General features: G+C 49.7%; 1 protein-coding gene across 3 annotated transcripts in view; it reads right to left on the reverse strand.

Moving 5' to 3' along the window:
- The window catches only part of LOC142587550 (glucoside xylosyltransferase 2-like), a 98,377-nt gene that overhangs the window by 71,175 nt on the left and 12,637 nt on the right, over positions 1-14,565 (reverse strand). The window contains exon 1 of one of the 3 annotated variants that reach the window (XM_075698640.1): positions 2,466-2,569. The exons of the other annotated variants lie outside the window; for them this stretch is intronic. The gene's annotated coding sequence lies outside the window, so the exon portion shown is untranslated. Of the gene's footprint in view, positions 1-2,465; positions 2,570-14,565 lie in introns of those variants that run through there. 3 annotated transcript variants of the gene reach the window in all.

Consider the following 14,565-nt stretch of genomic DNA (forward strand, 5'->3'; position numbering starts at 1 on the left):
AGGAACCAAAAGTTGTTTACCCGCCCAGTGTTGCCACAACGCATAGCATCGCCGCTTTCTTTAAACTACATCGGCACATGAATGTCTCAAACATATAAAAAAGACTAGAAATCATTTCTAAACAAAATTTTACGCGTTTTTAGAGTGTTCCGTAATTCAAAAGCGATAATAATTGTCGTTAAAGTTTTTGTTTTGTCATGTGTTTCACGACAACGCATTTGCCTCGTCTAGCCACACTGTTAACAACGCAGTGACTCGCCGGCGGCGGCCGGCCTGTCTTCGCTCCATGTAGCGCAGCCCGACGAACATACGGCGTCGCGCCGCGGCAGATTTTCTGCCGCCCGAACTTCGTCGTGAAAGTTCGCTCCATGTATTCTGGCCTTAACACGGTTTCGGGAGAGCACGCACGCTTTTCATCGGTGCCTCTGTATCGCAAATCCACCGGGCGACCGCCAACGAGGAACACGAACAAATGTGGCAAACAAAGCTAGTCTATCTAAAGAAGGCTAGTAAGTAACCACAAAAGGCAGAGAGTTGCTCTCCTGAGGCGCTTTCATGATCGAGACTGAAATTTTATCAAAAGGATTGCGCTGAATCTTAAAAATTTCGTAATCACGTTATCGCACGTAACCTCGCGTGCCCGCGAACTCAAGACGGTTAGCGTTCAAAACGATTAAGCGCACCAAATATGACTAACACGACCACGCAGTGCGCATATAAGCAAAGCAGACGTTGCGTAAAAATCATGTTAGAGCGTGCGTACAAATGACAACATGCACAGTGAACTGTGCAATATCTAGTATACGTTATTGCCCGCAGCACAATACGCAAGCCTGGCACATACAATACTCTGAGAGAGCCACAACTTACATCACACAGTTGCGCGGAAGAAGTTGGTCGGAAGTTCTCCCTCCCGATTCGGTGAAGCCATGTCTTAACGCGTTCCGCTTACCGGACGGTATCGCGAACATATTCTTGCCTTTGCTAAAACTATATTGGCATCCAAACGCGCAGCAGGTCATGGTAACGAAAATGACGTGAAGCGACGTCGCACTTGCCACAAAACATCCTTCAAGGCGTTCACAAGATCAAAACAACACAGAATAGGAACGGAAGGAATGCCGCCAACAAGCGCCGCTTTTCGAGCAAAGATGGCACTGAAGCTCGACTGTAAACAAACGAAGCCGGCGCAAGGGGCCACGTGATGCCATTAGGCCAATAGCGACGCGGCGTCGGCTTCGGCCAGAGCGCTGGAGGAGGAGGCGGCGTTCTTCAAAGCGTGGCACTACATTACGAAGTTTAAGGGGCTTTACCTCTTGGCGTGCGTCGCGTACGTGTAGCTAAAAGCGTTTCAGATGGCGTGCAGGTAAGGTACGTAGGCTTTTCATGTTTGCGTACGTGAAGCCTCAACGTACGTGTAACTAAAACTGTATAATATTGCCACAGCGTACATTGGCAGCATCGAGAAAATGTGCAGGCTATAAAATTAAATTATGGGGTTTCACGTGCCAAAACCACTTTCTGATTATGAGGCACGCCGTAGTGGAGGACCCCGGAAATTTCGACCACCTGGGGTTCTTTACCGTGCACTTAAATCTAAGTACACGGGTGTTGTCACATTTCACCCCCATTGAAATTCGGCCGCCGTGGCCAGGATTCGATCCCACGACATCGTGCTCAGCAGCCCAACACCATAGCCACTGAGCAACCACGGCGGGTAAATGCGCAGGCTTTCGTAGCGGAGGGTCACTTGGCTGGCCATTGCAAAAGGTGCCCGTTCACTCTAGTGTACAGAGGCACTTGTATACTCGGGTGTTTCAAGGCTTATTAAAGTAAAGAAATTGTTTGACACGTATAAAAGAAGAAGAAGGTTGATTTAGCACCGGGTCGCTTAATGTATCGAGAAAAACACAGATATATTTGCACAATAAGTATTGAAGTCCACGGACATGAGGAGCGTAGAATTTGTTATAGCGTGGTTACAAATGTGTCTTTAATCTTGCGCACATCAGGACTTTGAGTATTGAAGTGAGGCCTGATGAACTGCTTCTGTGCTGACAAAGTCTGCTGTGGCAATATTGTTTCTAAAGTTTCTGCGGAGCAACTGCTGCTCGTACAATATTTACGCAGTAAAGCTCAGTTGAAGTGTGGCGGCAGTCTGGTCAGAATTATTTCTGTGTCATGTCCTCAAATCGCTCCGTTACAACCATGTTCCATCAATACAGATGCAGATACACGTCTTGCCAGACGTATCACGACACAGATACAACATAACCAAAGCGTATCTAACATAGTATTCAAGATACATCTATCTTCGATGCTGCACAGCACTGGCATACCATAACTTTTAAGCCTTGATATAAAAATATGTGGTACAACACGCTACAGAAACAGAATTTCCTGATTTTGAGAAGGAGGAAATAGCAGAGAAAGGAGAAATAATAGGCGAAAGAAGTGCTACGAACTGCGGGTCGGCGTCAGCTTCTGCAGCCTTCCTCTACAGACGGACTCCGCAGGCGATCGTCTTCTTTTCAGAAGCCGTGCGAGTGTCATAACCAAGGCATTTGCTCCCTCTTGAGCCTATTTGCAGCTGTGTTTGACATCAGAGCGGCAGCTTCAGGACGTGGCAGCAATTCAAGAAAGATAAAAATCACAGTGACGTCATGGCGGCGGTGCGACAAATGCGAAAGCAGCATATGTTATACCCTCCCCGAAGGAAACATCGTAGCTTTAGCGACAGTAAGCATTGCAGTATACACAAGCTAAGGAAGCACGCGCCATTTGCCTTGCGCCGACGCAAATGAACAAGAGGAACTCGAGGTCGGCGTGGCAGCTCTGTTAGAGTAGTGACGTTATGAGTAGCGTCTGCCATGGGCAGCGCGGGCTTGTTCCTAAAAGGTATAGGTTGCGTGGTATCGCTTTCGTGACCATTGCAAGTGTGCCACGTGTCTCAAACTGAGCAAATCACATCAGCTGTATGCTACACGGCGTATGTAAGGTAGCCTTGATGAAGCTACCCAGCCAAAAGCGTGCCTGACTCGCTGTCGGCTTGGTGTGGCCGCTGTCGAAGCGTGAGCAAAGCAGGTGACGTGCAAATCTTGGTCAAGCGGGCAACGTATGCTATCAGCCGCGCACCTGAATTGTGTCCACTTCTTGTAGTCAACTTTAAGGAAATGTTACTCTTGCCATTCAAGGAATATCCTGATGCACTTATACCTAAGACGAGTGATGTAGCAAAAATTGCTAGATCTCTCGTAAACTAGAAGGCTTTTGACTGTATGCACCATGTTATTTTGTTCCCTGTTCTCCAGTACATTAACATGGCGTCCATTATCACACAGGGCTGCCGCTCTTGGCGTACGGGAATAGGAGCACACGAATAATTGTTACTGAAGCCTTGGGAGCCCCGATTAAATTACAGCGCTTTGTGCGTCAGGGTGTCTCCTTCCCAGTGTTGTTTTGTCTTTATGCCGAGAGCATGTGCTTGTCATTTATTGAAGATGAAAATGTTCGGGCCTACGACAAGTTCTGTCCAGCTTTCCTTGTTTTCACTCGGGGCGGCTCAAGCATCCGGCGATTAACTTCCACGATTCCGATCTTCTACATTCGTCTGATTGGAGCAAGTAAACTTTCCTGAGCATGACGTCACACTCTGCTGTGACATTTCCCCTAACAGTACCCGCATATACATTCCTGCTCTTCTTCGTCGTGCTGTTTTCGATAGGCTGCACTCAATCTACCACCAAGGCATACGTGCTAAGCAAGACCTTATTACCGAACGTTGCTTTTAGCCGCGCATGCGCGCTGATATACGAGACTGCATAGATCCGCACTTGTACAGCGTGTCAACGTATCAGAGTGCAACGACACAACAATCTCGATTGGGCAAATTCCCTCTCCTAGATGCACGTTTCGACACCGCTAATTTAGAGATCGTTGGAGCATTATCACAATGCCGTGGTTATACGTATTTGCTGAAGTGGCCTGAAGCAGGTCCGATGGCTGGCATAATGGCGGAGATAGTTGCTCATACTTTTCTGTCTACGCTGATTAGCTATTTTAGCACGCCATAAAAAGTGATCACTGATCGAGGCAGACAGTTTGAGCAGGCACTTTTCACGTCTGTAAGATCCCTTCTGGGTTCATTTCGCATTCGCATAACTGCTCACCATCCTGCATCCAGCGTCACCGTCGAGAGGATATAGCTACACTTGAAAGCTGCACTCGCCGCTCAGCCTCACGTGAAGGATTGGGTATCGCGCCTTCCAATGATGATGCTCGGTCTTCGTTCAACACTCCTACCAAAACTCGCCTGCTCTGTAGTTGAGATGGTTTACGGCTTTCGTCCTGCAGTGCACAAAAAAAGGCTGATGACTATGATGATGATGATGATGACGGCTGCACTATCCGTTTGGCCGATGACCTAGTCAACCCCTGAACTATGCCGAAAGTTCAGGATACATATTCTTTCGTCCAGCGTCTGAGCATTTTCGTGCGCCACTTGCGTTTATCGCCAACCTCGGCTCACACAAGCAAGCACTACATTTTCCTACCTCATGCCTGCAAACATCCTGACACGTTTTTGTCTGTGTTGACACGCCTCATCGTTCTCTTCGGGTCCGCTGCGACGGTCCTTTCCCCGTCATCAAACGTTCCGAATACCACTTCACAATCCTGCGGAATGAGCGTGAAGACACAGTTGTTATCGCAAGGATCACACCGGCTACCCTTATCAAAAACTCCGTCTGGCCACATCTTCAAGTGATCATGTACGGCCACTTGTCCGTAGGAGGGGGGGGCATCTGTGCCAAACTTCTTCTTATGGGGCGTCGCTGCTTTTAGACATGAGTGAGTAGTGGGGTAAGGCGTAAGAGATGAGCAAGAGAGAGAGAGAGAGAGAGAGAGAGAGAGAGAGAGGGGAAAGGGGAAAGGCAGGGCGGTTAACCAGAGGGGAAGATCAGGTTTGCTACCGTACGCTGGGGAGAGAGGGGAGGGGGAGGTAAAGTGATAACAATGTAGATGTAAAGAAAGAAAGGAGCATAGACATACAATCACAGACGGTCACTGTCACCGCACACTGTCACAGCATAGCACAGTAGCACTTGCAGCACAACAAACATCTGTTCAGGCTACTGCCGCTTGTCCAATTCTGTTGCCTTTAAAAACTGCAACAGTGCCCTCGTCGCCGTCTGCTGCGATGGCTTGTGATAGCGGCATTTTCAAATAAGTTCCTCTGTTAGAGGTCTTCGGTCAAAGCGCGCTATCGCGATTGCGCGCGATCGTCTCTGTAAACTTTAGGGAGGACAGTCACAGAGAAGGTGTTGAAGAGTCTCCTCGTTACCACAGTCATCACACGAGGCGCCGTCGGTCCATCCGATTCGAAAAGCAAAAGACTTGGTGAAAGCCGCCCCTAGCTATATTCGAAAAAGCAGGGTAGCTTCGCGACAGCAGAGTCCAGCTGGAATGCAAAATGCGTAGAGGGGAGTCTAGGTTGTGCAGCGCAGGAAGTTTTGAAAACTTCCTGCGTTCCAAAAGGAGAACGCGATGTCATGGCTGAGCATTCGAAGTTTTCTAGCGCAATCTGTCCTTGATAATGGTATCGGATCCTCTTCGTCCCCTTGAAGAGCCGAACGAGCAGCGTTATCGGCGTGTTCGTTCCCTATGACGCCGCAGTGACTTGGAAGCCACTGAAATGTCACGTGGTGTCCTTTCTCTGTCAAGGTATGAAGTAGTTTTCTAATCTTGAACACCATTTGTTCATGTGGTCCGCGCCGCAGGGTTGATAGCAAAAACTGCAGTGCTGCCTTCGAGACACTGAATATTAACCATCTTTGAGGTTGTTCTTGGCTGAGGAGACGAAATGCAGCGCGAAGAGCTGCAAGTTCCGCAGCCATCGGTGTCGTTGGGTGACATGTTTTGAAACTGTTGGTGGTGGCTTTCTCTGGGAAAACCACGGCTCCAGAGGAACACTGGAGAATTGCCGATCCATCAGTATATATATGTACGTGGTCAGCGTACCTCTCGTGCAAAAGGAGCACAGTTAGTTGTTTAAGAACAGGTGGTGAGAGCTCAGATTTTTTCCTGATTCCTGGTACGGTGAGGTGCACTGCAGGTTGAGCCAAACACCATGGATGAAAGCATGGCTTAGTTGCGGGGGTGGAGCCTGATCGAAGGCGGGTGTAATACTCCGAAATCGTAGTACAAAATGATGCCTGCGGCCTTTCTGACGGTAGTGTTGTCAGACGGTGGGTGGTGGAAAGCATTTATTAAGAAAGAGAGGTGTGGACTCGCGCAGGAGCCCTACATACTAGGTGGAGTCCCTAGTCCGGGACCGCATTGGTCGAAGCCGCCAGCCTGGCCCTCTTGTCCAAGGCCTTTTGGGCCTGAAGGTCTGAGAAACCAAGCAGGGCCGCCTCCCAGTCCTCTCGGTTATGATTGGGGTGGGGGGTGAGAGCCGAATTTTGCTGGCAAGCCCACACCATGTGATAAGTGTCAGCCACCTCGCCACAGTGTTGGCACCTGTCAGTGACCGCAGGATCGAAATGTTTCATTACTGCCGGACACAGCATTGTGTTGGTGTATAAGTGAAGTAGAACGCGTTCGTTCGCTTTCCCCAGTCCCTTAGCGGGGGCTGGGTAGCGGCGATGGCTATTCTTATAATAGGTAGAAATGTCTTTGAAACAGAATTCCGCCTTCTTGTTCCAGGACCTCAGGGGCCAAAGGGGACGCCCGGTAAGTGAGTGCTCGGCTGCCGCATCAGCAGCTTCATTCCCTTGAAGGCTCTGATGGCCAGGAGTCCAAACTATACAGCGGGGGGTGGGATCGACATCCTTGCTGCAGTTTCTGAGTTTTCGCTCGGCCAATAGGGTGATCCAACCAGCCTCGTAATTACGGCACGCGCCACGCGAATATAAGTGGATGTTTGTATTATCCTTACGGGAAGCCCTAAAGTGAACAAATTCTGACTTTGCTGGTGCACATTGGAGGCCGCAGTGCTCCGCGTAGCGATCCACTACCCGTGCTGCTGATTGCAGGCTCTCCTCCATGTGCCCTAAGTTGCCTTCGGTGGCCCAAATCGTGATATCACCAGCATACAGCGCATGCCGTATGCCTTCAATATCATTCAAATGTGCCGGGAGGTGTAGCATAGCCAAATTGAAGAGCAGTGGGGATAACACCGCGCCTTGTGGCGTACCCCGCGTGCCCATTTGATAGGTGTCTTGTTCGGTGTCTTGAATACAGATCAGTGCAGCCCGATCTGTCAAGAAATCTTTTTTGTAATTGAAAGTGTTGCGGCCGCAGTGTGTCTCACTGAGGTGACTCAGTATGACGCTGTGTTTAACGTTATCGAAAGCACCCTTCAAGTCGAAGGCTAAGATAACCTTGTCATTATAAGGGTGCTTGATAGGCTGTATTACATCTCTGTTAAATTGGAGCAGGATGTCCTGCGCTCACTTGTGGGGGTGAAAGCCGAACATCGTGTCCGAGAAAGTGTTACGGTGTTCCAAATATTCTGAGAGTCTATCGCGCACCATCGTTTCCATGAGTTTGCCCACACAGGATGTGAGCGAGATAGGTGTTAAGTTGTTTGTGTCGATTGCCTTGCCTGATTTAGGAATGAATGTAACCAGCGCTGTCTTCCAATCTCAGGGGACCGGTTTTTCCCCTTTCCAATTTGCGTAAATGTATTCGAGCAGAGCTTCATATGCCTGATCAGGGAGGTTGGCCAACAGTGTGACTGTGACCGTGTCCCTACCTGGCGCCGTGCTCCTGCGCATCTTGGCCAGAGCCTTGAGGTCGTAGAGTTGGAACGGTTGGTCCAACTCCGGATTATCTTTGCCTGCATAAAGATATTCCATGCCTTTGAGGCCTTGTTTCTAGCACAACTACTTCTCCCGTAATGTCTCGGCCAGGTGTGTTGTGGTGCCTTTAAAGTTGTGGAGTGCACGTTGTAAATGTCTTTGTGTTTCTCCTCGTCATTGCGAGGGGTCAATCAGATGGCGGAAAAATCTCCATGTGTCCTTACCAGACATTTGTGTAGCTGGTGTGTTGCACCGGTTCACCCAGTTGGTGTGAGCCAGGTGAGAGGCATATTCCGCGGCCTTTTGGGTGAGCTCTACAATTCGTCTTTTGAGGGCTTGGTTGTGTTTCTGTCTATGCCAGCGTTTGGTAAGACTGCGGCGGGCTTCCTAGAGGTGGAGTAGATGGTTATCCACAGCTGGGCAGTCCTCCGTTGTCTGGATGTGCTTCTCATGTTGTTTGAGGGTTGAGGTGAGTGTTCGTGCCCATGCTTCATATCCATGTTCAAAGACATCGCTGGCTGGTAAGGACTTACGGAATGCCTGCCAGTTTGGGAGTCGAGCGTGTGTAAGTGGCCGTCTTAGAGGTATTAATGTTTTAGAGGTATTAGTGTAATAATGACACAATGGTCACTGCCGAGAGTGTCCTCCATTTTGTGGCATTCGATGTTTTGAATGTGTTTGGAAAGCGTCAGATCAGGGCACGTGTCCCTGGTGACGGAATTCCCCATACACGTAGGGTGTGCCGGGGCGGTTTGCAGAGTGATGCTTAGCGTTGAGATAAGCTCCGCTAGCTTACGCCCACGTGCTTCCTCCTTTCTGTAACCCCACAGTTTACTGGGAGCATTGAAATCGCCCAGAATCAACAATGGGTCTCGACCCGCTGTCTTCAGCGCCCGACTAAAGATGTTAGAGAAATTAACGTGTTTGTGTTTGGGCAGACAATAGATATTAAGAATATGCACTGATGAGTCAGAGCGCCGCAGGGGAAGCACAGTGACCATTGTGAACGAGTAGGCCAGATTAATGTCTAGATCCACTTCCTGTGCCGTGTACGATTTGTGTACAAGAATACAGGTGGATGGGCCTTTCTGGAATGTATTGTAGCCGGACATTTTGGCAGATGCACCAGGTTATTGCAAATCTACAATGGCTGCTAGGAATTCAAGAGCTTCGAGGTAGAGGCCGACGTGTGCTCTTTTATGCCGATCACGGAATCACTGTATTAATGACAAAGGTTCCCTTTTTGGTTTGCGAGGTGACTGATTAATCCCCTGAGCCATGTTGCTGACTCGAGGCTGGTTGGTTTAACCTGCCCACTGCTGCAACTGCTCCGGCACCTTGCAAAGCTGCCTAGGGGAGAATCATCATTTTCATCTTCATCAGCAGAAGGAAACATTTTTGATGAGTGGCTCACCTCCTTGACAGGTCCTGTGCGCCTAAAGAATTTTGGACGGGCCTGGATCCAGGCCTTGATGTTTTGAGTTACTTGTACCGTCACCTGTTGAGTTATAGTGGCTGCAATTTGTTACAACCGAGCTTGAATGGTCTTCGCAATCAGACCGGGAAGCTGGGCCATTTGTTCTGCCATGGTTTGCTCAAGTGCCGTTATGCGGCTTTCCAAGTTAGCGATTACAGGGCAGCGTGACATCGGAGCACAGCTCGAGCACACAGACGCCGAGTCGTCCCCCTGATCCATTGTTCCTGGAACAAGCGGCTATGCCCTAGCCTTTTCCAGTGCATTGAGTTTAGTTGCCAGCTGCGCGTTCTGACTTCTGAGAATTTCTAATTCTTTTCTCAGTTCCAGTACCATGGGGGAGGGGGAGGGTTGAGAGGAAATAGTGGCAACCCCCGCCCAGTTGCTCACCTGGATTGCAGTAGGGTTGTTGCCAAGCGGTGGAAAATCCTCTGCCTTGAAGGCTGGCGGCTTGGCACTGGTCCTGGACTTCACACGTTGGTTCTGACAAGGTTGCTTTCGGTTGGCTTGCCCGGACTTGCCCGTCTTCTTGTTGGTCGGGATTACGTGGTCCTGCTGGGTGACGTGTCCATTCTTGCCCGTCTTCAGTGGTTGAGCCCGTTGTTGCTGGGTAGGTTGTCCCGGTCGCTGTAGCTTCCGAAACTTGCTTACACAATCTGTGGAGCCAGCGAGGTAGCCCCTACGCAGATCATGAATGTCGGGGTGCACTCTTGTTCTGCAAGGCCTTGGTCCAAAGTTCCAACGTGTTGGTCGCAGTAGCCACACCGTCCTACGACTGGGTGGGGGCAATTGTCCACGCAGTGCCCCATCGTGCCACATACGTAGCAGGCGGGGATGGTCTTTTTGTAATCCCTGACCGGGGTACACTCGCAGTTGTAGTGTATGTAATACGGTAACCACCGGCCCACGAAGGTCACCACCACCACATTGGATGCACCAAGTTTCCGTATGAAGGCAATATCGCCCTCTCGCCATTCAAGCTCAGCCTTTAGGGATGCGGAGGTTTCGTCAGCCCGTACACTGACCACACCTCGGCAGACTTCACCATTTAGTTTCACATGGCCCCGAAAGGGGAAGGAGCGTTCACCCACTTTCAAGTCAAATTCCTTGGCAAGCTTGTCCGCTGCTTGCGCCACTTGTGTTTCACAGACGATGAGATTTTGGTCCCAGACCGGCCAGACGTTGAGAGCAGCTCCTGCCGCCCCACCCAAATAGTGGGCCACTGCCTCTCCCACTTCTCCATGCCGAAAGCCGTCTTGAGGTCAAGGGTCACACGCGGCTTCAATACCACGATGAGATCCTCCGAATTCATTTTTGGCGTCTGCTTCGGGCGCCAGGTGGTTGGCGTCTTCTTGTTCAGCGGCAGCGCAACGCCAACATTGCCGGGCTTGCCGGGGTGGCTGGGATTCCTAGCTGCCGTGTTTGACGTGGGCGACGCAGCTGCGGCGTCGCCCTTTGTAGCTGTCTCTTTCTGCTGGCGTCTCCGGCGGGGATTCACCATCATGGAAAGACACTCATCTTCTGTGGGTGGCAGGTCCTCGTCTTGCCAATGAGTCTAGATTTCTGCCCAGGCCATGGTGGTAGGGTCGTATCTAGCCGTCTTTGTGGTCGCCATCGGCCGATAAGTCCCGGGGGAACCCCGGCGCCGACGGAGTCAAAGCTAACCTTCTTGAGGGGTAGCTATCCGCGTGGTGGCGGAGGTAACAAATTTGTAGAATTTACTACCTACGTGGAATATCCAAATTTGTCGTAGAAGTCGTAGAATGTCCAAATTTCGGCCCACCTTTACGAGACAGTTGTCGACAGGTTCCTCGTTAAGTTGGGGATCCAGTAGCATCAAATTCAGTAGGGTCACATCTGAAGTTCCACGGATCCTGGCAAAAGTTGACGAGCCGATGCACCGCGCGGCCGATGCGAGACGGCTACGGCGGCGTTTCCCCAGACGGTGGGAACGGGCACGGGCAACGTGCCTAATGTGCACTCTCAACACTTCCACCGCAATGTGTGCTTTTGTATGGCTTGGTTCCGAGCGATCGCAATAGTCGCTACTGTCGATGTGCATTTTTGCAAAACAATACAAACTCTGAGAGCCCGAGCTTGAATAGCCTGCAGAGCACGAAGATTTGTATGGCAAGTTTTGGTCATTACGGGCAAACTGTATCTCAAGAAGCCCAAAAAAGAGCCCTGTACAATTCCAACCATTGCATGCACTAACATTCCACAAGTCTTTCCGCCCAGAAACTTGGAAAGCTGGGAGATTGCTGTCAGACGATGTTTCAAGTAGGTCACGTGTGGGCTCCATGAGAGATCTCTATCAATGATTATGCCAAGAAATTTGTGAGCCTTCTCATAAGAAATTATCTGGCTAGTTAATGAGATGGCGTAGGGTGTCATTGGTTTACGAGGGAATGCCATCAGTGCACATTTGTCGGACGAGGTTTCAAGACCTTGGTTGCGGAGGTATAAAGCTGTTAGGGTAGCACCTTTTTGAAGTCTTGCACGTATCTGAGGACGTGTCACACCTGAACTCCATATATATAAGTCGTCTGCATACGTTGATATCTTGATCGCTGCTGGAAGATGATCAACGAGACCAATGAGTGTGAGGTTGAATAGGGTAGGACTTAGTACACCGCCTTGAGGAACATCTTGGTAGGTGTAGTGCCGTGCGGTTTTACCATCGCCCGTACATACAAAGAACAATCTCATAAAAAGGTAATGAGAAATCCAATGGGAAAACTCGACCACCTAGGCCAACCATCTCAAGAGTATCGAGGATAGCCTCGCGAGATACGTTATCGTATACCTCCTTGGCATCCAAGAACAAAGCTGCAGATTATCTTTTGCGTGACTTTTGATGCTGGACATACGTAGTAAGATCAACAACACTGTCTACTGATGAGCAATCTCGACGAAAACCAGCCATGCAATTAGGTAACATCAGGTACAATCAGGTAACATCAGGTAACAACAGGTACAACTCCAAGTGGGCAAGGATCATCTTTTTCATTATTTCATTATCTTTCCCACACAGCTGGCCAGCGCTATTTGGCGGTATGAGGTGAGTTCAAGTGGGAACGTGCCTTGCTTCAGGAGAGGGACCAAGCGGCTTGTCTTCCATCCTTCGGGAACAATTCCATCTTGCCAAGATACGTTGTATTGATTTAACAGTTCTCTCCGTGCGCCATCACTCCGGTTGTTCAAGGTGCGGTAGGATATTCCATGTGGTCCCGCGGATAAAGAACGCCTGCACAGAGCAAGAGCCGCTTCTAGTTCCTCCATTATGAAAGGAAGATCCATGCGCCAGTCCCGTGAAACAGGGATGTGACTGGGGGCTGGAAAGGCTGGACCGGTCGCTTGGCCAGCGATCCTTGCACAAAGGTCTTCTGCAACATCAGTATCCATTCGCCTCTGGAAGAGCGACAGCGCTTTGAATGGGATGCGTAGTTCAGGGAGGCAACGTAGACCACGTTTGGGACGTGGTCTACGTTGTGGTCTAGGGGATGTGGCTCCATATGTGGGATAGTGGCTTTCGGGGGTCTAGTGACTCGCAAAACGTTATCCAACGTCGAGTTGCCAATCTATCCATGCGACGTTGAATTTTTTTGTAGTCGTCTGACTGTCCTAAGGTCTTCGATGGATCTTGTACGCCGGCAACGCTGCTCCGCACGTCGACGGAGTGCACGAAGTCGTTCCAACTCTATATCCAATTCCATGTGCTTCGACAAAACCGTGACGATGCGCGTGGCGTCTCGCATTGCACACTTCATTGTTTCTTCTAATCCAAAGGACAAGCCCTCTCGACAAGCATCTTCTATGGTGGAAGTAAAATTAGTCCAGTCAATTATTCGAATGGTGTTCCGTGGGAAGTACCTGGACATCCCTTTGATGACAAGGTACCTGGGAATGTGATCACTCCCGTGTGTCTCGATATCCGAAAACCATTTAACACATGTTGTGGAAGAGCTGGAGACGAAAGCTAGGTCAAGACAGCTGCCATAATTCACGCCTTGTATAAACGTTGGGCTGCCATCATTCAAGGTGAAAGGCCGTGGTTGCAGGCGAAGTTTGTAACTCTTTGCACTCTTGCATTTGTCCTCGTGCTTCCCCATGCCATATGGTGCGCATTAAAATCTCGGATGATGACATATGGAGCAGGGCACATCGAGAAGATGTTCGTTATACTTTGGGATCAAAAATACTTGAAGGCGATATATAAACGCCTACAAGTGTAAACATGAGTTTGCCCTTTTTAACTGTTGGGTAAACATTGATTGCTATCATGAGGCGGAATCGGCTGGCGAACATAGGTCAGTTCACGACGAATAAGAACGATGACTTTGCTGCATGCATCAGTTGTTGCGGATATAACAACTTCGTGTACCGATAACCTGACTGGTTTTGGCACGTTAGGCTAACATATGACAATGATTGCAACAAATTAGTATATATATATACTGATGAAAGTCGTAAATGCATGATTTTAGACCTCTTGCGTTCCACTTGATGATTGACGCTGCCTTGATTTCTTCTAGAAAGGATGGGTGATGGCTGGCCATGTCTCTATTCGAGAGACTGAAGCACTGGGCTTAACGTGTCCAGTACTTTCAGTGCACTTCGAGCAGACGTAGTTCTAAGGTCGCAGGAATCACTCGAATGGCATCGATGAAGGGAAGAAACATTGAAATAACTTGACGATCTGCTTTGAGCGTGTCATCAGCGGCAGGAGGAGGCTCCCGAGCGGGCTTGACAATCTGTTGTTCTGTGGGAAGTTGCTGGCTCGGAAGCGCAGGCCATTCTTCCTGAGGAAAATTCCTTTCAGCTGACTTTCTTGGGCTGTTCAGCCCCTTTTTGGCCTGATTCCAGAATGTGGGTGCTACAATGGAAGAGTCCCTCTCCTTTCGCGTCTCTGCCTTTTTTGAGGAGGTTCCATGACGCCCACGCCGACGCTGGATCGTTTCAGCAGCCTCCCTGTCTGTCGAATTGTCCCGAACCATTTGCTTGAGAACAGCGACCTCTTTCTTGATGCGAGGGGAGTCCCTAGACGAGGCAGCATGGCAACCATTACAGTTGCTGCACTTTAGGACAGTAGCCCAGTACGTGTCCTCCACGTGAGGTTCAGCACACCGGGCACACAGTAACGAGTTTGGGCAGACACCCTTGACATGTCCAAGCCTAAAACACTGACTGCGTTGAAGAGGCTTTTGTACGAAGGGCCGAACAGGGTGTCGAAAGTGACTGACTTTGACGTGAGATAGCAGGCAATTTCCTTTGAAAATGAACTTGACG

The sequence above is a fragment of the Dermacentor variabilis genome, chromosome 7 (assembly GCF_050947875.1).
Source record: "Dermacentor variabilis isolate Ectoservices chromosome 7, ASM5094787v1, whole genome shotgun sequence".
NCBI classification, from domain to species: domain Eukaryota; kingdom Metazoa; phylum Arthropoda; class Arachnida; order Ixodida; family Ixodidae; genus Dermacentor; species Dermacentor variabilis.